The following is a 22981-nucleotide window of genomic DNA, read 5'->3' as shown; positions in this document are numbered from 1 at the left end:
TCCTACCGGTGTAGACTGGCTACTGCTGTAGAGGATCATGACCCTTGTCAGGCATCCAAAAGAGACTTACCGTTTGCTTTCCAGAGATCAATAGATGAATGGTTTTCTTTATTGGAGAAAATGAATTTGAATATGTCTAACGTGAGACAGAACAATGAGAACCTTTTTCAACGACTTGCCGGAGTAGAAAGTAAAAGCAACACCTTAGAAACGGAGCTCCGCCACGTAAGAGATTCTGTCCAGGAAAGGACATTGGTTTCAGGGGGAGGAAGAGACCACAGTCAAAACCAGTGTGAAAAGGAGGACGTGGAACACGTGAAGCAAAGGGAACAAGGGGAAGTGGATCAAGATAGGGGAGAGCAGGAATCCTTAGTGGAGAAGCTATCTCTCATACAAAATGAAATTGTGCTGATTAGAAAGCAACAGAATCAGGCTCCCAATAACACTCACGGAGAAGACAAGACAGTGATTAACACACAACATCAGATTCCAGATACCAGGAAAATATTTGATCATGAAAATGAAAATTATGGAGAAACCAAGATGGCGGCATAGGTTAAACACCTAACCTGCAGCCGGGCACAACAATTTCAAAAATACAACTAGAGGTCAGAACGGACATCGTCCAGAACCACAGGAGAGCTGGCGGACTGAAATGCCCACAGCTGGGGGGAAGGAGAAGGCCACGGGGACAGTCGGGGAAGCCGTAAAAGCCTGAGGTATGGAAAAACGGGCGGAGACACGAGCACACGCGCCTGCGGGGAGGATGGAACCGGAGAGGAGGGGGCGGCTGATGACCTGGCCGGAGTTCACTGGCAGGAAGGAGATAAAGGCTCCGGAGTGCGCTGAGCACCGGCTCCGATTGCACTGAACCCCATTCCGGGCGAAACCCTGGGAAACTCACTCACTTTCGCAACTCCGCCGCCCCCACAGGCTGCCCGGCCCGGGACGCTGGGGACGCCGCCGCTGCGGCGGCGCCCGGAGCCCGGCGGCCTCCCAGCACCCGTCCCCGCCGCGCAGCCCCCGCGCACCTGGTGCCGCGGGCCGCGTGCCCCGCACACCAGACGGAGGCCCGGGCGCCCTCTCCATGCACCTCCCGGCGGCGCTAGACTTCAGTAGAGTTGACTTAATTCAAGGGATTAAGAAGTATAAATTGGGGGGACGCCGCGGCGGCGACGTCCGGAACACGGCGATGGCGGTGCCTGGAGCTCGGCGGCCGCCCAGCTCCCGTCCCAGCCGCGCGGCCCTCACGCGCCTGGTTCCGCGGGACGCGCGCACCGCGCACCGGACGGAGGCCCGGGCGCCCTTTCCGTGCACCTCCCGGCGGCGCTAGACTTCAGTAGAGTTGACTGAAATGAAGGGATTAAGAAGCACAAATTGAGAAGTTTGAAAAAGATGGCGGCGGAGGTTAAAGGCTGTTCTGTTGCCTCGCACCCAGCGAAATCGGAGGGGATGAGGTGTGGAGGTGCGTGGGTCTGGCTGGTGGCGGGGGAAAGGGGCTTTTGTTCCAAACCTAAGGGAGATTAGCTCTCCATCACCCTGAAACCCATCTTCTGGCGAACCCCGGGAGACCCAGATGCCTGCGGGGAGAGGCGGGACTCTTGCAGAGGTGCGCCCAGCAATCAGTGTTTGCTGCGCTGGAGTGCGGAACGAGGGGACTTAGATACATGGAAGGCAGAAGGACCAGACTCACAGCCATCGAGGCTCGCCACACCATGGCCTGTTGGCGCCCTGAGACCCCGCCCCGCCCTGGGACCCGCCCCGCACGTCTTGAAGACCTGCCCCACAAGTCTTGCAGGCACACCTGCGCCCCAAGCAACGGCTTATGCATGTGGGTGGACTGCCCTCTGGCAGCGGACCAGATGATCTGCTGTTCTAGTCGGACTGCTCCAGGGCCACTCAGACAGGAGGAAGAAACTACAGTTTTTGCTGTAATCCTTGCTGAGTGCCTAAGGCAGTAGCTGATCTACACCCCATTGGAGACCCAGAAACGAGGGCATCTAGTGGTCTGTGGGAGATGACACCAGATTTCAACCACGTGCATAAGGGACCCATTCAACGGGAATATTCAGTGAGCGCCAAAGCTTTGCTGCACCAAGACCCGGCCCATAAACGTATCTCCTGCACAGCAACTCTTCCTTTATAGACAAAGAGAGCCCCCCCAGTGACACCAACACCAATCAAGACTTAACTATACAAAGGAGGACCAAGATGGAGGCATAGGGCGGAAGCCTGATTGTTGCCTACCACAACAACTTTGAGACTACGACAAGAGAGCAGAGCAGACACCATCCAAGACCACCATAGGGCTGGCTGAGTAGATGCTCTACAACTAGAATAAAAGAGGGGGATGTGGGATGATGCTGATGCCGGTGACCCAAAGACCACACTTTAAGAACTACAGCTCAGGCGACACAAAAGAACTATGGCTCAGGCGATACAACAGCGGCCTGGAACGTGCTCGGCGCAGTTCCCCCGGCGGTCTCCGGCTGAGGGGACGGCTCCACTGGCAGCCAAGCACGGACAGACGAGCCCCTATGAGACATGGGGTGGGAGACTCCGCGCTTGCTGACCTCTGAGTCCGTCAAGAATCTCAACGCCCCGGAAGCGGCCAGGTGCGCATGCTCGGCGACCGGCCACCGATGCAGACCCAAGGGCCGACACAGCGACGCCAGACTGGCCCACCGCCATGCACCGAGTGCACCGGAGCTTCGCCGAGCCGCCGCCCGACGAGTTCTGCAGCAGCCATACTGGAGCTCCGGAAGGATGGCCAGGGGAATTGCTGAGGGGGATTGACCGGCAGGAATTGGGATCGGGAAGACGGGGCCCCACTGAGACCCGGGTGCGGGCGGGGTTGCGCGCCTCTGGGCTCGGGTGTGGTCACACGCCTCTGGGTATAAGTGAGGCCTCACGTCCCTGGGTCTAGGTGAGGCCACATGCCCCTGGGTCCAGGTGAGGCCGGACTCCGGGTCCGGGTGAGGCCAAGTGCCCCTGGACCCGGATGACGCTGGATCCCGTGCCCGGGCGAGGCCAAGCGCCCCTGGGTCAGGGAGAGCCCACACACCCCTGGGTCCAGGCAGACCATGTGTCCCTGGATCTGGGTGAGGCCGCGTGCACCTAGGCCCGGGTGAGCCCAAGTGGCCCTGGGTCTGGGAGAGGCCAAGCGTCCCTGGGTCCGGGTGAGACCATGTGTCCCTGGATCCGGGTGAGGCCTCGGGCACCTAGGCCCGGGTGAGGCCACGTGCCCCTGGGTCTGGGAGAGGCCAAGCGTCCCTGGGTCCGGGCGAGACCATGCGACCCTGGATCTGGATGAGGCCTCGTGCACCTAGGCCCGGGTGAGCCCAAGTGGCCCTGGGTCGGGGAGAGGCCAAGCGTCCCTGGGTCCGGGTGAGACCATGTGTCCCTGGATCCGGGTGAGGCCTCGTGCACCTAGGTCCGGGTGAGCCCAAGTGGCCCTGGGTCTGGGAGAGGCCAAGCGTCCCTGGGTCCGGGTGAGACCATGTGTCCCTGGATCCGGGTGAGGCCTCGTGCACCTAGGCCCGGGTGAGCCCAAGTGGCCCTGGGTCTGGGAGAGGCCAAGCGTCCCTGGGTCCGGGTGAGACCATGTGTCCCTAGATCCGGGTGAGGCCTCGTGCACCTAGGCCCGGGTGAGCCCAAGTGGCCCTGGGTCGGGGAGAGGCCAAGCGTCCCTGGGTCCGGGTGAGACCATGTGTCCCTGGATCCGGGTGAGGCCTCGTGCACCTAGGCCCGGGTGAGCCCAAGTGGCCCTGGGTCGGGGAGAGGCCAAGCGTCCCTGGGTCCGGGTGAGACCATGTGTCCCTGGATCCGGGTGAGGCCTCGTGCACCTAGGCCCGGGTGAGCCCAAGTGGCCCTGGGTCTGGGAGAGGCCAAGCGTCCCTGGGTCCGGGTGAGACCATGTGTCCCTGGATCCGGGTGAGGCCTCGTGCACCTAGGCCCGGGTAAGCCCAAGTGGCCCTGGGTCTGGGAGAGGCCAAGCGTCCCTGGGTCCGGGTGAGACCATGTGTCCCTGGATCCGGGTGAGGCCTCGTGCACCTAGGCCCGGGTGAGCCCAAGTAGCCCTGTGTCTGGGAGAGGCCAAGCATCCCTGGGTCCGGGTGAGACCATGTGTCCCTGGATCCGGGTGAGGCCTCGTGCACCTAGGCCCGGGTGAGCCCAAGTGGCCCTGGGTCTGGGAGAGGCCAAGCGTCCCTGGGTCCGGGTGAGACCATGTGTCCCTGGATCCGGGTGAGGCCTCGTGCACCTAGGCCCGGGTGAGCCCAAGTGGCCCTGGGTCTGGGAGAGGCCAAGCGTCCCTGGGTCCGGGTGAGACCATGTGTCCCAGGATCCGGGTGAGGCCTCGTGCACCTAGGCCCGGGTGAGCCCAAGTGGCCCTGGGTCTGGGAGAGGCCAAGCGTCCCTGGGTCCGGGTGAGACCATGTGTCCCTGGATCCGGGTGAGGCCTCGTGCACCTAGGCCCGGGTGAGCCCAAGTGGCCCTGGGTCTGGGAGAGGCCAAGTGTCCCTGGGTTCGGGTGAGACCATGTGTCCCTGGATCCGGGTGAGGCCTCGTGCACCTAGGCCCGGGTGAGCCCAAGTGGCCCTGGGTCTGTGAGAGGCCAAGCGTCCCTGGGTCCGGGTGAGACCATGTGTCCCTGCATCCGGGTGAGGCCTCGTGCACCTAGGCCCGGGTGAGCCCAAGTGGCCCTGGGTCGGGGAGAGGCCAAGCGTCCCTGGGTACGGGTGAGACCATGTGTCCCTGGATCCGGGTGAGGCCTCGTGCACCTAGGCCCGGGAGAGCCCAAGTGGCCCTGGGTCGGGGAGAGGCCAAGCGTCCCTGGGTCCGGGTGAGACCATGTGTCCCTGGATCCGGGTGAGGCCTCGTGCACCTAGGCCCGGGTGAGCCCAAGTGGCCCTGAGTCTGGGAGAGGCCAAGCGTCCCTGGGTCCGGGTGAGACCATGTGTCCCTGGATCCGGGTGAGGCCTCGTGCACCTAGGCCCGGGTGAGCCCAAGTGGCCCTGGGTCTGGGAGAGGCCAAGCGTCCCTGGGTCCGGGTGAGACCATGCGTCCCTGGATCCGGATGAGGCCTCGTGCACCTAGGCCCGGGTGAGCCCAAGTGGCCCTGGGTCTGGGAGTGGCCAAACGTTCCTGGGTCTGGGTGAGACCATGTGTCCCTGGATCCAGGTGAGGCCTTGTGCAACTAAGCCCGGGTGAGGCCACGTGCCCCTGGGTCTGGGAGAGGCCAAGCGTCCCTGGGTACGGGTGAAGCCAGATCCTGGGTCCGGGTGAGGCCGTGCGCCCCTGGATCCATCCGGGTGAGGCTGGGTCCCAGGCCCGGGTGAGACCACGCGCCCCTTGGGTATGGGTGAGGCCACGTGCCCCTTAGTCCGGGTGACGCCGTGCCCCTGGGTTCGGCCGAGACCAAACCAGAGGGAGTCGGACCTCCATTACCACAATTTGTCCACCATCCAGAGCTGAGGGGTCAGTGCTGACATGTACACATAAGGAACTACTGGACATCGAAATTGGGTCTCAAAAGAACTGTTGGTCCAGGGGGAAGCTCGCTACAGATTGATTCATTTGCCTGTCAGCATAAATATTATTGCTCGTCTCACATTCAGTTCTTATTAGTATATATCTAGTGACATTTGATCTCATTCATCTAGAGGAAATGATGAACAACATAGACTGAGGAACAAGAATAGAACCAGAATCAAGGAGGCATCGATCGGACTATCGGGCCTCAGAGGGAGGATAGGGGAGGGTAGGGAGAGGGTGGGGGGAGGGGGAGAGTTCAACCAAAGGACCTGTATGCATGCATATAAGCCTATCCAACGGTTAAGTTCAACAGGGGATTGGGGCATGCGTGGGGAGAGGGGTGGGTTGGGAATGGGGGGATGAGGACAAATATGTGACACCTTAATCAATAAAGAAATTTAAAAAAAAAAAAAAAAAAAAAAGAAAATGAAAATTATGTGCTTAAGCTGCTTCAGATGATTAAGGAGATAATCAACGAATGGGAACATTTCAAAGAAAGAAGACTTCAGACTGAAAAGGATAAGGGAGAAGGAGATGTAAGTATCCAGACAGATAAGAATTTTTCAAAATTTCTAAGAGAAAATTCCGAGTAACATTTGATGATGGCTAAATGTTGAATCTAGTTGAATATTACAAATGTAAAGATTATAGCCCTGGCTGGTTTGGCTCAGTGGACAGAGCATTGGCCTGAGGACTGAATGGTCCCGGGTTCAATCAATTCCGGTCAAGGGCACATGCCCAGGTGCAGGCTCAGTCCCCAGTAGGGGTGTGCAAGGGACAGTCGATCAATAATTCTCTCTCGTCATTGATGTTTCTATCTCCCTCTCCCTTCTCCTCTGAAATATATATATATATATATATATATGTATATATATATACATATATATATGTATATATATACATATATATACATATACATATATATGTATATATATACATATATATATGTATATATATATACATATATATATATATATACATATATATATATATATATATATATATATATATATATAGTTTATAAATGTGTTTTCTCTATCAGCTTTAAAGCAACATTGTGTCCAGTAGGTGAACATTAGATCTGAGAGGTGCTTTGTTTTGAGTAAAGGCATTGTCCTGCCCATGAAATTTTAAGAGGTGACGTTATAGATTACTAATAGATAGAGATTTATATTAATAACTTAGTCTTATATTGATAGAATGATCATTTTAATCTTTCTGTCACCAAGTTTAAAACAGTTAGGAAGTAGGTAAATGGAAATGCTCTACCTAAAATGAGTATTTTGACATTAAGAGTCAATCAAATGGATGAATTTAACAGCTAAATCCAGGTTTCCCAGATGAACTGAAATGTAGATGCTCTATCATAGAGTACCTTTCCTTCAGCAGCATCTTAGACATTTTAGTTGGCATGATGTTATTTTTATTCCTGCCCATTTGAATTACATTTGGAAGTATTTCAGTCTCAAGTAATCTATTCACATGACCTCTCAGCTCTTTTAAAGGCATCTGCTTTTCGTTAAATCAAAATTTGGATATCTGATTTAAACTTTCCACTACTATTTAAATGGTTCTTTGCATACTTTTACAAATAATGTGCTCCTGAAGCCTCCAGTGCCCACTTTCCCGCAGGCCTGAGCCCCGGAGTAGCTGGAGATGAGCTGGTGATCCCAACAGCCTGACGCCTGGCGGCGCAGGCACCGTTCAGCCTGGGAACTGGCAAACGGGCAGGAGATGGCCCCGATCGCAGGAGGTTAGGCCTAGGGACCCTACCCACACAATTTAATGATGTGCTGGGCTTCTCGTTTATTATAATTGTACCAGAGGCCCGGTGCACGAAATCTGTGCATGGGCGGGTGTCCCTCAGCCCAGCGTGCACCCTCTCCAATGTGGGACCCCTTGAGGGATGTCCAATTGCCCGTTTAGACCCTCCTACTCTCTCCCTCGCTGTAGTCATCTTGGTTGGGTTAATCTATATACTCGCTCCTGATTGGCTGGTGGGCGTGACTTATGGGTGTAGCGGAGTATTGGTTAATGTGCATATTACTTTTACTATATCGGATTATCTTTATAGTGCACTTATATCTTTTTTAAAATATATATATTTCATTGATTTTTCACAGAGAGGAAGGGAGAGAGATAGAAACATCGATCATCTGCCTCATGCACATCCCCTACTGGTGATGTGCCCGCAACCACGGTACATGCTCTTGACCGGAATCGAACCTGGGACCTTTCATTCCACAGACCGACGCTCTATCCACTGAGCCAAACCGGTTTCGGCAATAGTGCACTTATATCTTAAACCCTGGCTTTTATTCTGCAATTTGTATATTTTTAAAAAAATATTTACCCTTAGGAAAGTTGAGAATTATGCATCATTCTTTATAGAAGTCAAGAAGCTTTGTTTTCTACTAAATAACACTGCAGTTCATGCCATTAGAAAAGCCACCTCACAAATTGTTTTCAGATAAGCTCTTCACCTTGGGTTTTTTTGAGGTGTTGTAGGACTGTGCCTTTAAAATTCTTACATTCTAAAAATCCTTTGAGGCATCAGCTAAAGGTTTCTGAAGTCTTAAGGGTTTTATAATTCTTGGCTTTATCCTTAGACCATATCTTCCTGGACAGCCTGGATTTGATGTTAGCCCAGAAGCCATTTCTTTATTTTAGCACTAGAGGGCTGGTGCACAAAACTGTGCATGGGTGTGGCCAGCAATTTTGTGGTTGTATAAAAGTGCAAGTGTCTGGCATGGAAAGGCAGGTGCCAGCTGACCTCCGGGCTCTGAGAAATACCGAGGCCTCAGGTCCCTGCATGTCCCCCTCCGCCTGAGTCACAGCACCCAAGTCCCCACACGAAGATGCAGTGAGCATGGCCGGACCCCACAGGCCAGGGCACAGCATAGACCTCAGGGCTGCCCAGTGGAGCCACACAAAAGCCGGGCGAGCAGAGTGTGCACTCTCAGCTGGCCTTGCAGACCAGCTCCTGCATTAACCCATTGGGAGCCTGACCAGCCCCTGTGGTCCAGGCGCTGTGGCTGGCTCACTCGGAAGACACCACGTGGATGTGGGGTGTGCTCCTGGCAGGCACCCGGCACCTGAGCATGGGGACTTCCCCAGTGTGTGAGCCCTGGTGTCCCGGGGGAGGGTAGCAGGGGGAGTGAGAGCGAGCTTGGTGGAACCCTGCATTTTCACCGCACCTCAGTCCCCATCACTCCTAGCCCCAGGTAGCTGGTGAGAGGTTGCAGCCCCATGTCATAGTGAGCCGTCAAAATCCTGGTCTTCCCATCAAACTCCCAGGCGAATGACTGCCCAATGGAACAATTTGCATATTAGGCTTTTATTATCTATAATAATAAAAGTCTAAGCAACCATTGTAACCAAACCGATGACAAAACAGGCTGCGTGGGCGACCAGGCCAGCAAGGGAGTTAGTGAGGGGCGACCAATGACTGAGCAGCAGGCGGTGTGCAGCAGGCGACCAGGCCAGCAGGGGAGTTAGTGAGGGACAACCAAACGACCCAACAGCAGGTTGCATGGGGCAACCAGGCCCAAAGGGGGGGGCAGTTGGGGCAACCAGGTCGGTAGGGGGGAGCAGTGAGAGGCAAACAGACTGGCGGAGGGGGGCAATTGGGAGCGACCAGGCCAGCATGGAGGGGGGGGGGCAATAAGGCATGACCAGGCTGGCGGGGGTGGGGGCACAGTACAGGGTAACCAGGCAGGCAGGCGAGCAGTTAGGAGCCAGTGGTCCCAAATTGTAAGAGGGATGTCCAACTGCGGGGATCGGGCCTATACTGGTAGTAGAACATCCCCCGAGGGGTCCCAGATTGGACCAGGTGTAGGCTGGGCTGAGGGGACCCCCCCCACCGTGCATGAATTCTATGCACCAAGCCTCTAGTATAGTATTATACAACAATTGGACATGTGGGAGAAGCTATAAATCGGAAATGGATATTTGAAATCCGTAAGTAAGTCCTATTTCTTTTGTATTTAATTAGAGTCCCAGTGCATGGGAATTCATGCACTTCGCGGGGGGGGGGGGGGTCCCTCAGCCTGGCCTGCACACTCTGACAGTCCAGGAGCTCTCAGGGGCCTAAGCCACAGTCTGGCCAACCTCTGCAGGAAGCGACCAGCGGGCCAATGGGAGGACAGTGCTGGCAGGCGAGCGGCCAGGCCTGCCCCCCAATCACCCCTCCACCGCTGTTGGGTGCCACCACGGCCCGCTCCCTCTGCCCTCTGGAACCCACCTTGGTTGGCCTGGCACCGCCCACTTGCCAGTTCTTCCCCCCCAACCATTCTGCTATTGAGTCATTTTGCATATTAGGCTTTTATTATATAGGATTGTCTTTCTTTACTTATCGATTTCACTTACACCTGCTTCCTAGCAAGAATCCCCGTCATCCTCGTTACAGTGCCATTGTGTTCACTTGTCCAGAAGACTTGCTGTCAGCCGCCTCAGGGGCCATCAGGCTTTCACTCACCATTTCTTAGAGGCCCTTGTGGGTTTTGTTTTCATGCGTCTCTACATTCGTCAGGTTCAATCCACCTCGCGATCAAAGGCTCTCCCACCATGTGTGTGTTTCTTTTTCAGTGTCAGCAATCTGTTTTTATTTTATTTTATCTTGTTGAAAGTATTACATATGTCTTCTTTTTCATGCATCGACCCCTCCCCAGGCACTCCCACCCCCAGGACAATTCCCCACTGCCCCAATGTCCGTTTCCACTGATGATGCTAACATCCATGCATACAAGTCCTTTGGTTGATCTCTTGCCCCACACACCCCTACCCTCCCTACATTTCCTCTGAGGTCTCATGGTCTGTTCACTGTTTCTCTCTCTCTAGACCTATTTATGTCATCAGTTTATGTTGTTCACTATATTACACAAATGAGTGACATCATGTCATATTTATCGTTCTCCGACTGGGTTATGTAGCTTAGCATAATGCTCTCCAGGTTCATCCATGCTGTTGTAAATGATAAAAGTTCCTTCTTTTTTACAGCAGCGTAGTATTCCATTGTGTAGATGTACCACAGTTTTTTAACCCACTCATCTGCTGATGGGCACTTAGGCTGTTTCCAAATCTTACCTATTGTAAATTGTGCTGCTATGAACATAGGGGTGCATATTCCTTTCTGATTTCTTGGGATATACTCTTTCAAGTGGGATTACGGGATCAAATGGGCATTCCTTAAATCCTGTTTTTAACTTTTGAGGAAACGCCATACTGTTTTCCACAGTGACTGGAAATAGCCTACATTCCCACCAAAAGTGCACGAGGGTTCCTTTTTCTCCACATCATCACCAGCACTTGCTGTTTGTTGATTTCTTGATGATAGCCATTCTGACATGTGTGACATGGAACATAATTATTTTGATTTGCATATTTCAGAGGATTGCTGACTTTGAGCGTGTTTTCATGTTTCTTGGCCTTCTGTATGTCCTCTTTTGATAGGTTTCTATATGTCTTTTGGCCATTTTTAAATTGGATTGTTTATCTTAAATTTTTGTTTTATTTTTTTTATTTTTTTTATTGTTTAAAGTATTACATATAGTAGTACATATATCTCCTTTTTTCCCCATTGACTTCCCCCCAGCATCCCCTAGCCCCTGTCACATGCCCTCGTCTCCCCCCCTACCCCAACCCAGTGTCTTGCGTCCATTGGTTGTGCTTATATGAATGCATACAAGTCCTTTAGTTGATCTCTTCCCCCATTCCCCAACACTCCACAGCCTTCCCGCTGTAATTTGACAATCTGTTCCATGCTTTACTGCCTCTGTATCTATCTTTTTGTTCATCAGGTTATAATGTTCTTTATTTTCCATAAATGAGTGAGATCAGGTCGTATTTTTCATTCATTGCTTGGCTTATTTCACTTAACATAAAGAATTCCTTCTTTTTTATAGCAGCATAGTATTCCATTGTGTAGATGTACCACACTTTTCTGATCCAGTCATCTGCTGATGGGCACCTAGGCTGTTTCCAAATCTTAGCTATGGTGAATGGTGCTGCTATGAACATAGGGGTGCATATATCCTTTCTGATGGGTGTTTCTAGTTTCTTGGGATATATTCCCAGGAGTGGGATCACTGGGTCAAATGGGAGTCCCATTTTCACTTTTTTGAGGAAACTCCATACTGTTCTCCATAGAGTCTGCACCAGTCTGCATTCCCACCGGCACTGCAACAGGGTTCCTTTTTCTCCACATCCTCGCAAGAACTTCTCATTTGTTGATGATTGCCATTTTGACAGGGGTGAGATGGTACCGCATTGTCATTTAGATTTGCATCTCTTGGATAATTAGTGATTTTGAGCATGTTTTCATATGTCTCTGGGCCTACCTTCTTTCTTCTTTTGAAAATATTCTATTTATCTCTGTTGCCCATTTTTTATTGGATCGTTTATCTTCCTCTTAAGTTGTAACAGTTGCCTGTAGATGTTGGAGATTGAACCTTTATCAGTGATAACATTTGCAAATATGTTCTCCCATACAGTGGGATTTCTAGTTGTTTTGTTGGTTTCTTTTGCTGAGTAATAGCCTTTTATTTTGATGTAGTCCCATTTGTTTATTTTCTCTTTAGTTTCCATTGCCCTAGGAGTGGCATCAATGAAGAAATTGCTTCAGCATATGTCTGAGATTTCTCTGCCTGTGGATTCCTCTAGTATTTTTATGGTTTCTTGTCTTATGTTTCAGTCCTTTATCCATTTTGAGTTTATTTTTGTGTATGGTGTAAGTTGGTGATCTAGTTTCATTTTTTTGCATGTATCTGTCTAATTTTCCCAACACCATTTATTGAAGAGATTGTCTTGACTCCATTGTGTGTTCATACCTCCTTTGTCAAATATTAATTGAGCATAGTGGTTTGGGTCGATATCTGAGTTCTCTATTCTATTTCATTGATCTATATGTCTGTTCTTGTGCCAGTACCAGGCTGTTTTGAGAACAGTGCCTTTGTAATACAGTTGGAAATCTGGTATTGAGATCCCACCTACTTTGTTCTTCTTTCTCAGAATTGCTGTGGCTATTTGGGGTCTTTTTGTATTACAGGTAAATTTTTGAAGAGTTCTTTCTAGGTCTGTATAATATCCCATTGGTATTTTAATGTGGAGTACATTGAATCTATAGACTGCTTTGGATAGTATAGACATTTTACTGATGTTGATTCTACCAATCCATGAACATGGTATGTGCTTCCGTCTTCCTCTATCCCTTTTTTTCAGTGTCCTATAGTTTTCCGCAGATGGGTCTTTTACCTCCTTCGTTAAGTTTGTTCCTAGGTATCTTAATTTTTTTGGTGCAATGGTAAATGGGATTGCTCTTTTAGTCTCTATTTCTGTAGGTTCACTATTGGTGTATAGAAATGCCATAGATTTCTTGGTGTTAATTTTGTATCCTGCTACATTGCTGAATTCATTTATGAAGTCTAATAGTTTCTTTTATGGAGTCTTTCGGGGTTTTTTATGTACAATATCATGTCATCTGCAAATAAGGACAGCTTTACTTCTTTTCCAATTTGGATGCCTTTTATTACTTCTTGTCTAATTGCAATGGCTACAATTTCCAGTACTATGTCGAACAGGAGTGGTGAGAATGGGCATCCCTGTCTTGTTCCTGATATCTTAAAAAATTTTAAATTGTATGAGTTAAATTTTGGAGATTAAACTCTTACCAGAGAATAGTGGCTTTGTAATACAGTATGATATCTGGTATTAAGATTCCTCCTACTTTGTTCTTCTTTCTCAGGATTGCTGTAGCTATTTGGGGTCTTTCTTTACTCTAGATGTATTTTTCGAGAGTTTATTCTAAGTCTGTAAAATATGCCATTTTTATTTTAATGGGGAGTGCATTGAATGTATAGATGGCTTTGGGTAGTATGGACATTTTAATGATGTTGATTCTACCAATTCATTAACATGGTATGTTCTTCTATCTGTTTATGTATTCCTTTATCTTGTTTTTCAGTGTCCTGTAGTTTTGAGTACAGGTCTTTTACCTCCTTAATTGAGTGTATTCCTAGGCATCTTAATTTTTTTGGTGAGATGGTAAAAGGGATTGCTTTTCAACCCTTTGCACTCACTTGCTTTTTTTCTCAAGCTTCTACCGATGCTAACCGTGTCAAGTCACACTCGACATCCGAGTGCAAAAGGTGAAATCTCTATTTATGTAAGTTCACTATTAATGTATAAAAATGGTATAGAACTCTTGGCCTTAATTTTGTATCCTGCTACATTGCTGAATTCATTTAGTTGGTCTAATAATTTTTTGTTAGATTCTTTAGTGTTTTCTATGTACAGTATCATGTCATCTACAAAGAATGAGTTTTACGCTTTCTTTTCAATTTGGATACCTTTGATTCTTCTTGTTGTGTAATTGCTATGGCTAGTACTTCCAGAACTATGTTGAACAGGAGTGGTGAAAGCTGGGATTCCTGTCTTGTTCCTGTTTTAGGTGAAATGGTTTTAATTTTTGCCCATCAAGTATGAAATTGGCTGTAGGATTGTCATATAAGGCTTTTATTATGTGGACGTATGATCCCTCTATTCCCATCTTGCTGAGGGTTTTTATAAAGAAACGGTGTTAGATTTTCGTCAAATGCTTTTTCTTCATTGATATGACTATGTGATTTTTATCTCTCAGTCTGTTTCTGTGATGCATCATGTTTATTGATTTGTAGACATTGTACCATCCTTGAATCCCCAGGATAAATCCTACTTGGTCATGGTGTATAACCTTTCTGATGTAATGGTGGATCTGATTTGCTAGAATTTTGTTGAGAATTTGGGCATCTATGTTCATGAGGGATATTGGCCTGTAATTCTCTTTCATTGCGTTGTCTTTATCTGCTTTTGGTATTAGGGTGATGCTGGCTTTGCAGAATGAGCTTGAAAGGCCCTCCCTCTAGAATTTCTTGGAATAGCCTGAGGAAGATAGGTTTTACTTCTTTCTTGAATGTTTGGTAAAACTCCCCTGTGAAGCTGTCTGGCCTCAGGCTTTAGTTTGCTGGAAGATTTTTGATGACTGCTTCAATTTCTGCCATAGTTATCAGCCCATTGAGATTTTTAGAATCATCCTGATTTAGTTTTGGAAGGTTGTATTTTTTTCTAGTAATATGTCCACTTCCTCTAGTTTGTTGGAAGAGTTGTTCATAATATTTTTTAACAATCCTTTGTGTTTCTATTGGGTGTGTTATTATTTTGCCTCTTTCATTTTGGATTTTATTTGGGTCTTCTTTGTTTCTTGGTGAGCCTGGCTAGGAGGTTGACCAATCTTGTGTATCCTTTCAAAGAACCAGCTCTTGGTCTTCTTGATTTTTTTGTATTTTTTTTCTCTATGTCATTTATTTATGCTCTGATCTTTATCATCTCCTTACTTCTGCTTACTCTGGTCTTTTCCTATTGCTTTCTTTCTAATTCTTTAACCTTTTGCACTTGGATGTTGAGTGTGACTCGATCCGGTTAGCATCAGTAGCAGGAATGGAGAAAAAAGCAAGCGAGTGCAAAGGGTTAAGTTTTACAGTTAGATGATTTATTACCATTTTTTCTTATGTGTGTTTTTTTTTTTTTTTTTTTTTTTTTTTGGCGGTAGGCCTGTAGAGCTATAAACTTACCTGTCAGGATTGCTTTCACTGCGTCCCACAGGTTTTGGATTGTTGTGTTTAACTGTCATTAATTTCCAGGATATTTTTAATTTATTCTTTGATCTCTTTGGTAACCCAATCATTGCTTAATAGCATGCTATTCAGTTTCCAAGTGTTTGGATTTTTTTTTTTTGTTCTTCTTGTAGTTTATTACTAATATTATGCCATTGTGGTCTGAGATGATGCTAAATATGATTTCAACCTTCCTGAATTTGGAGAGGCTTTGCCTATGACCCAATATGTCATCTATGTTTGAAAATATCCCGTGTGCACTTAAGAAGAATGTACACTCTGAGGATTTGGGGGTGAAATGTTCTGAAGATGTCAATTAAGTCCATCTGAGCTAGTCAGTTATTTAGGATTGCTGTTTCTTTGCTGATTTTTTTGTCTAGAGGATTTATCCAGTGATGTTGCTGGGGTATTAAAGTCCCCTACTATGATCGTATTGTGTTTTTTTAAAATAAATCTTTATTGTTCCTATAATTACAAATGTTCCTCTCTTTTCCCCCCATAGCTGCCCTCCGCCTGGTTCCCACCCCACCCTCTAACCTTACCCCACCCACTGTCCTCATCCATAGGTGTACAACTTTTGTCCAGTTTTCCTGCACCCCTACACCCCTCCCTCCCATGAATTGTCAGTCGACTCCTTTTCTGTGCCCGATTCTATTATATTCACCAGTCCATTCTGTTCTTCAGATTTTTTATTCACTTCATTTTTAGATTCATTTGTTGATAGATATGTATTTGTTGTTCATAATTTTTATCTTTTTCCTCTTCTTAGAGAATACCTTTCAGCATTTCATATAATACTGATTTGGTGGTGATGAAATCCTTTAGCTTTTTGTTATCTGTGAAGCTCTTTATCTGCCCTTCAATTCTGAATGATAGCATTGCTGAGTAGAGTAATCTTTGTTGTAGGTTCTTAGTATTCATCACTTTGAATATTTATTGCCACTCCCGTCTGGTCTGCATAGTTTCTGTTGAGAAATCAGCTAACAATCGTGTGGGTGCTCCCTTGTAGGTAACTGTTTGTCTCTTGCTGCTTTTAATATTCTCATTGTCTTTTGCTCTTGGCATTTTAATTATGATGTCTTGGTGTGGTCCTCTTTGGATTCCTTTTGTTTCTGGTTCTCTGCACTTCCTGGACTTGTAAATCTATTTCTCTCACGAGGTGGGGGAAGTTTCCTGTCATTATTTATTCAAATAGGTTTTTCAGTACCACTCTCTCTTTTCTTCTGGCACCTTCAAAATTCGTATATTGGAATGCTTGATGTTGTCCCAGAGGCTCCTTACACTATCTCATATTTTTGGACTCTTTTTTTCTTTTTCATTTTCTGGTTGGGTGTTTTTTGCTTCTTTGTATTTTTAGACTTCATTCTCACGATCCTCTAGTCTGCTGTTGGATCTCTGTGTATTATTCTTTATTTCAGTCAGTGTATGCTTAATTTCTAGTTGGTCCTTTTTCATTTCCTCGAGGGTCTCACTAAATTTATCGGCCTTTTCTAGAAAATTCTTGGAAAACCTTATAACCGTGGTTTTGAACTCTATATCCAGCACTTTGCTTTCCTCCAATTCTTTCATTTGTGACCTGTTTCTATAGGGCCCAGTGGCTCAGCCTCCCCAGTTACCTGAGGTGGACACTTTTTGTGCACATTCTTGTAGTTAAGCCTGGATTGTTGTTGGTATCACTGGGAGGAATTGACCTCCAGGCCAATTGGCTGTAAGGATCAGGTGTGTCTATGATGGGAGAACCTCTGTGCTGGAGACACCGTTATGAGACAAGACGTGCTTCAGTGTGGCTTTGGCGCTCATTGAGTCTGCCCCCTGAGTGTGTCCCTTATGGATCTAAGGAGTTGTAATCTGGATGGTTCTACTCTGACCCCTGGGTACACCAGCTCTTGGATCTCCCAGGAGATGCTAATATAGCCTCTGCCAGAAGCCACCCAGCAGGAGCTACGGAGAGATCTTCAGATTCCTCCTCTATGTTTGGGTTTTGGAGGTGCCCAGATGAGGCCCAGCTGTGAAGCAATGCAAGCTGCTGCGGGGCCTTGGGCCTTCTTTTGGATGTTCTGGGTCTAACTGACTGACATGCAGTTTATTAGGTAAGTTTAGATTTCAAAGGACCAGGCCATTCATATGCAAAAGCCTCTGCTCTCAGCTTGGACTGGGCAAAGTCTCAGGGCGGAGCAACCAGCGATGGCTTCCCATCAGCATTGCCCTAAGAGGCCCCCGGGTCTCAGTGTCCCACAGTAATCACTGCAAGCACCTCTGATAGAAACTCTCCCTCGAGTTTCGCTCGCTGCCAGCCAGTCCAGTTTCTCCCCATAGGAGTCTGGGTCCCCAGAGTCTCACCTGGAACTGGAGTTCAGAGCAGTAGGGAGCTTTTGTCTCCCTCCCGCTTGAAAAAGACAGCCGCATACTCAGCTGCCAGTCCTCTCCATGCGCACGCCTCCGTACTTCTCCACTTCCGCAGATCCTCTGAGTCTCAGTGTGCTTTTCTCTTTCCTTCTAGTTGTAGAATTTCCACTCAGCCAGCCTTCCGGTGGTTCTGGATGATGTCCATTTTGTGTTTTCGTTGTAGTTTTGAAATTGTTGTGCGTGGCAGCAATTCAGGTGTTTACCTATGCTGCCATCTTGGTTTCTCCCCTACTATGATTGTAATGTTTTCAATCACTCCCTTGATATCTTCCAGATTCTTTTTATGTGTTTTGGTGCTCCTGCATTGGGTGCATGCTAGTTATATTCTCTTGTTGTACCGATCCCTTTAGTATTGTGAAGTGGCCTTCATTTTCAGGTCTATTTTATCATATATATGTATTTCTAAACCCAGCTTTATTTTTCATTTCCATTTGCCTGGAAGTTATTTTTCCATCCCTTCACTTTCAGTCTGTGTGACTCCCTAATTCTGAGGTGGGTCTCTTGTAGACAGCATGTATATGGGTCATGATTTTTTATCCATTCAGCCACTCGATGTCTTTTGTTTGGAGCATTTAGTCCACTTACGTTTAAACTTATTATTGATTGGTACTCATTGGTACTTATTTTTATTTTTTGTGCCTGTGTTCCTTCTTCTGTTCTTATTTTTTTTCCTTTTATAGCAGTCAATTTAGCATTTCTTGCATTGCTGGCTTGATGATAATAAACTCACATAGTCCTTTATTGTCTGTGAAGCTCCTGATGTCCCTTCAATTTGAAATGATAGCCTTACTGCATAGAGTATTCTTGAATTCAGTCCCTTGCTTTGCATCACTTTGTATATGTCATTCGATTCCCTTCCGGCCTCATGTGTGTCTGTTGAGAAATCAGTTGTCTAATTGGAGATCCCTTATAGTAACTTTCTGTCTCCCTCTGTCAGCCTTTAAGATTATTACTCTGTCATTGGTGTTTGCCAATTTAATTATGATGTATGGTACTTTGGTGGTGGTCTTTTTGAGTTCATCTTTTTTGGGACTCTGTGTGCTTCTTGGATTTGTGTGAGTTTTTTCTTCCCAATATCAGGGAAGTTTTCTGTCATTATTTCTTCAAACAGGTTTTTTATTCCTTGCTCCGTTTCCTCTCTTCTGGCACCCCAATTATGCGGATGTTATTCATTTCCTGTAGTCCCATAGCTGCCTTAGGCTCTCCTGCTTTTAAGGTGTTTTTTTTCCAGTTGCTGCTCTACTTGGGTGTTTGTTTTTTACATTGTATTCTAGTTCACTGATGCAGTCTCAGCTTATTCTACTCTACTGTTGATACTTTCCATTGTGTTCTTTATTGCAGTTATGTCCTTCTTCATTTCCACTTGGTTCTTCTTTATTTCCCCTTGATTCTTACACATGTTGAATTTTTCTTCCATCCTTTTCAGTGTCCTTGTAATCATTGCTCTGAATTGTTTCTCTTACAAATTGCTTGCCTCCATTTCATTTAGTTCCTTTTCCGGCGATTCCTCCTTTTCTTTTGTATGTTGGCTGTTTCTTTTTCTCCACATTTTTGCTGTTCCTTTGTGTGTGTTTTTCTATATATTAGATCAAACTTCTATGTCACCCAGATTTTTTTGAGTTTGTCTTATAGAGTGGATGTTTTGTGGGACCCAGTGGTGCAACTCTCAGGTCTTCTGGCTGGATATTCTAAGGATGCTCCCTACTTGGGATATTGGGGTTCTCCTGGTATAGTTGGGTCTTGAGTGTTATTGTCCCATTCAAGGATGAAGTCTCCTCCCCAGGTGTCTGGTTATGTGGTTCACTGTATACCATATTAACAGAATAGCATAAAATACAGCTCGACAATACATGATACAAAGGGACCAAAACAAAAATGTACTCACAAGGTCAATAACCCCAATAAAAGTGACCATCAGAGGAAAGATAAATAGAAGAGAGAAAACAGAGCAAAAATGGTATTGAGAAACAGAAAAAAGGTAAGAGAAAAGGAAAAGAAGCAAAATGAAGAAGAAAAAATATCCCATATATGGGGAGAAAAAACCACAAAACAAACAAAAAAACCAAAAAATACAAAAAACAAACACCCAAAAACAAGGGTGGGGTGGGGGGCAGAATCTGTAGAGGCTCTCTTCATCCAGAAAGGTAAATGAATTGAATGAATAGAGCAATGGCCATGGTTCAGTGTAGAGGAGGTAGAAAGAGAATGAGTGGATAAAAAGAAAAGTAAAAAACAAATTAAAAGATAAGAAAATGACAAAAAACAATTTTTAAAAATGTATCTATCTATATATTCATCTATTTTTGGAAAAGAAGAATAGAGGAGAGAACAGATAGACTTGAGTTTAGTGAGTGGAACTAATTAAGCCATTAGGAGAAGAAGAGACCGAGAGAGGAGAGAAAAAACAAAAGCATAAAAAATTGACCAGAGAAGAAAGAGAAAAGAGAAGGGTGCTTGGACTTGAAGCAGGGGAGAGGAAGTTAGATACATGAGTAAGCCAACAGAGACTATGGTAATAACAACATGTAAATAAAGCAGATAAAGAAGATCAATTTTTAACAAGAGGTAAGAAGAAAGGAGAGAGAAAAATTATAGCAGGGATAGGAGAAGAAAAACAGGATGTCAAAGGGAGAAGTGAGGAAGAAAAGGGTGGAAAAAATAAAATAAACATGGGATGAAGAAAAATAATACAAAAAATAAAAGATTAAATAATAGTAAATAAAAAATTAAGTAAAAGATAAATATGAAAAAGTGAAATGTCATTCATTTCAGCCCAGTTTTAATGTCCCGTGGCCGCTGGTTTAAGACCCCTCTCTACTGTTCTGTCTGCCACTTCTCAGTTTCTTGTTAGGTAGTCAGTACCATGCAAAAGTTCCAAGTGATCCACGACTCCTCTGCGTCTGTCTCCACAGTCTTGGTTGCAGGCAGATGGGGCCAATCTGCCCACTCTGTCTACCTGCTTTCATTCTTACTTACACCAGTGTCTATTTCTTACACGGCCTTTAGGTGAGGTTGCTGCTGTATTGGTTTCTGGGACAGAACATCACCTTCACCCAGTTCCCAAGGGCTCCCTGAGGCTATTCAGAGCCTCAGGGGCAGTCTCAGCTGTGCACCTGTATGAGGACTGACCATGTGGCCTGGGCTGCTTCGTTCTTCACAACATGGTGGCTGGGTTCCCAGAGTGAGCTTTCCTGGGGAGAGAGTCAGATGGCAGCAGACATAGCAGTCACACAGTAGTCACCATTATCACAAACCTTCCTGAAAGTCTGTTGTTTATGGTGGTGGTGATGTTGTTTTCTTTACTATGTTCCCTTATTTTGGGGGAAGTAACCAAGAATTTCAAGATAGCATTATTGGATTAAGCCTCCCACGCCCACTTTTTTTGGTTCTAAAAAATGTAGGGCTATGTCGCTAAACTTGAACAGGGAGAGTTTTAATTTCTCCATAAATCAGGGAATCATTTCTTCTTGGAATGCAATTAAAATTAGCATCAAATGTTTCTGTTCAGTAGAAGACCTATGGCATTAGAATCGGTATTTATAAGATTCATTAATTAGTCTCATTTTGGAAGTCTTACCTTGGGAAGCATTTGATGACAGTTCTGAAAACCATAATATGATATCTCTAAAACTTTTTTAAAGATTGTGAAGAGTTGAGATGGGAGAAGAGGTAAGAGCCTTTCTAGTAAGGGGCAATGTGTAGTCATTTTTGTGGGGGAAAGACATGAAACAGTCATAGAAAAAGGAGCATAAAGTCAAGTGCAGGCATTGTGTGGCAAAGATGACAACAATAAATGTATGTTTGTGACTCCTGGTCATTTTAACTTTGGTTTTGATTCTGACTAATTCAAGCTTCCACATTCCAAGACTCTACCACCATACAGATAACGTTTTATTGCAACTGAACTCCTTTCAAAATGCCATACTGTTGAACACACCTCCATAACCAAACTACATTCTTTTATTCATGCAGGATGACGATCTTATAGCAAAACTGCCACCGGCATCTTCAAATAAAGAAAAGACACCTCAACAGGAGTTAACAGTGAACGCACTTCTAAAGGAATGTGAAGAACTAAAGGCTGAAAAAGACAAGTGGAAACAAAAGGTAGTAAAACTCAGAGCCTACAAGATAATGCATATGGCAGAAGAGTCTGAAATGGAAAAGTATAAATTGAAGTTTGAAGCAACTGCAAAGGATGTCGCAGACAAAGTCAAACTACTTGACTTATATTTACAGGTTAATTTATCGATTTAATGTGCTATAATTCACTTCACTGCAAATTACATTTTGGATAAATACAGTGTTTTTGCCTTTCCTTTACTTCCTTTAAGAGCAATTTATTTTATAGATTTCTGGAAGAAAGGTGGCATTTGTTTTTGCTTTTTATTATTTCAGTTTCCATCACTATTATCACTGAATTGATCTTTCCAATAGATTCTTAGTAGTAAAATCATTTTATTTTCAAGACCAGTTAATGTTAAACTAGACTATTTGAGAGAAAAGGGGGGATGAGATTTAAAAATTGTTCCATACTCTTGAATTAAGTTATATCCTTCTACTTTAAAAATTTTAAACTGATTCTGTTATTCTTTGAATTATCAGATTACACGAGTACTAATTAAAGAATGATTAACTTTAGAACTCAGATTTAATTCAGTGGACATTGATGATAAATATTTTACATGTCAGCTTTTTTTCACACCTAAAGCTGATCTCTGAGTCGTTGACTCAAAACTGAAGAAAACAATTATAACTGTTCAGATTATACTTACTTTAAAAATGTATCCTTTTTATTTGCTTTAGACACAAAGCATCTCAAGAAATCCTGGAGCGTTAACATGTACTCGTAATGCTACAATAGGAAGTCATTTGGAACTCAGAACTCCTCTTTCGCAAACTACTCAAGATGATATCACAAAGTGTATTAGAAATATACAAGAAGAATTGTAATGCTGGAACTTATTGGAAAGGAAATGAACTTTATAAGTCAAATGGAGAATCAGAGAAGACATATTTAACTCAGTAATTAGCCTCTAAACTTAAAACATAATTACTGTTGTGCCAGGTTCATGAGCTTAGTGGGGCGTGAAAGCTCACTAAATAGTATAACTTTGTCAAATGATGTGAGTAAATAAATTTACCATTCAAATGTTCTTCCAGGACAGTTGCATCTCCCTCCTTTTTTGGTTTTACGTGCCTGTAATTTGTTCCCCTTAATATTTTCATGCGGTTTACCTGATCTGCCAAATTTCAAGCTGAATGTCTTGAAGCTCCAAAATTTAGCAATCCTATATAATAAAAGGCTAATATGCAAATAGACTGAATGGCGGAACAACTGGTCACTATAACGCGCACTGACCACTAGGCGGCAGATGCTCAATGCAGAAGCT

The 22981-nt window shown here is 45.7% G+C and overlaps 1 long non-coding RNA gene across 2 annotated transcripts; it reads left to right on the top strand.

Annotated features, from left to right (window-relative positions):
- The first annotated feature begins 5976 nt into the window (after positions 1 to 5976).
- On the top strand, positions 5977 to 22744 carry LOC129148485 (uncharacterized). Of its 2 annotated transcripts, none has more exons than XR_008555469.1 (3): positions 5977 to 6071; positions 21561 to 21695; positions 22395 to 22744. It is a non-coding gene; the product is annotated as an uncharacterized LOC129148485 (long non-coding RNA). The 2 variants fall into 2 exon arrangements; XR_008555470.1 differs by having other exon boundaries at positions 21561 to 21827.
- Positions 22745 to 22981: the final 237 nt, after the last annotated feature.

Source organism: Eptesicus fuscus, unplaced genomic scaffold, assembly GCF_027574615.1.
Source record: "Eptesicus fuscus isolate TK198812 unplaced genomic scaffold, DD_ASM_mEF_20220401 scaffold_52, whole genome shotgun sequence".
NCBI classification, from domain to species: domain Eukaryota; kingdom Metazoa; phylum Chordata; class Mammalia; order Chiroptera; family Vespertilionidae; genus Eptesicus; species Eptesicus fuscus.
This window is presented reverse-complemented; position numbering and strand designations above follow the sequence as displayed.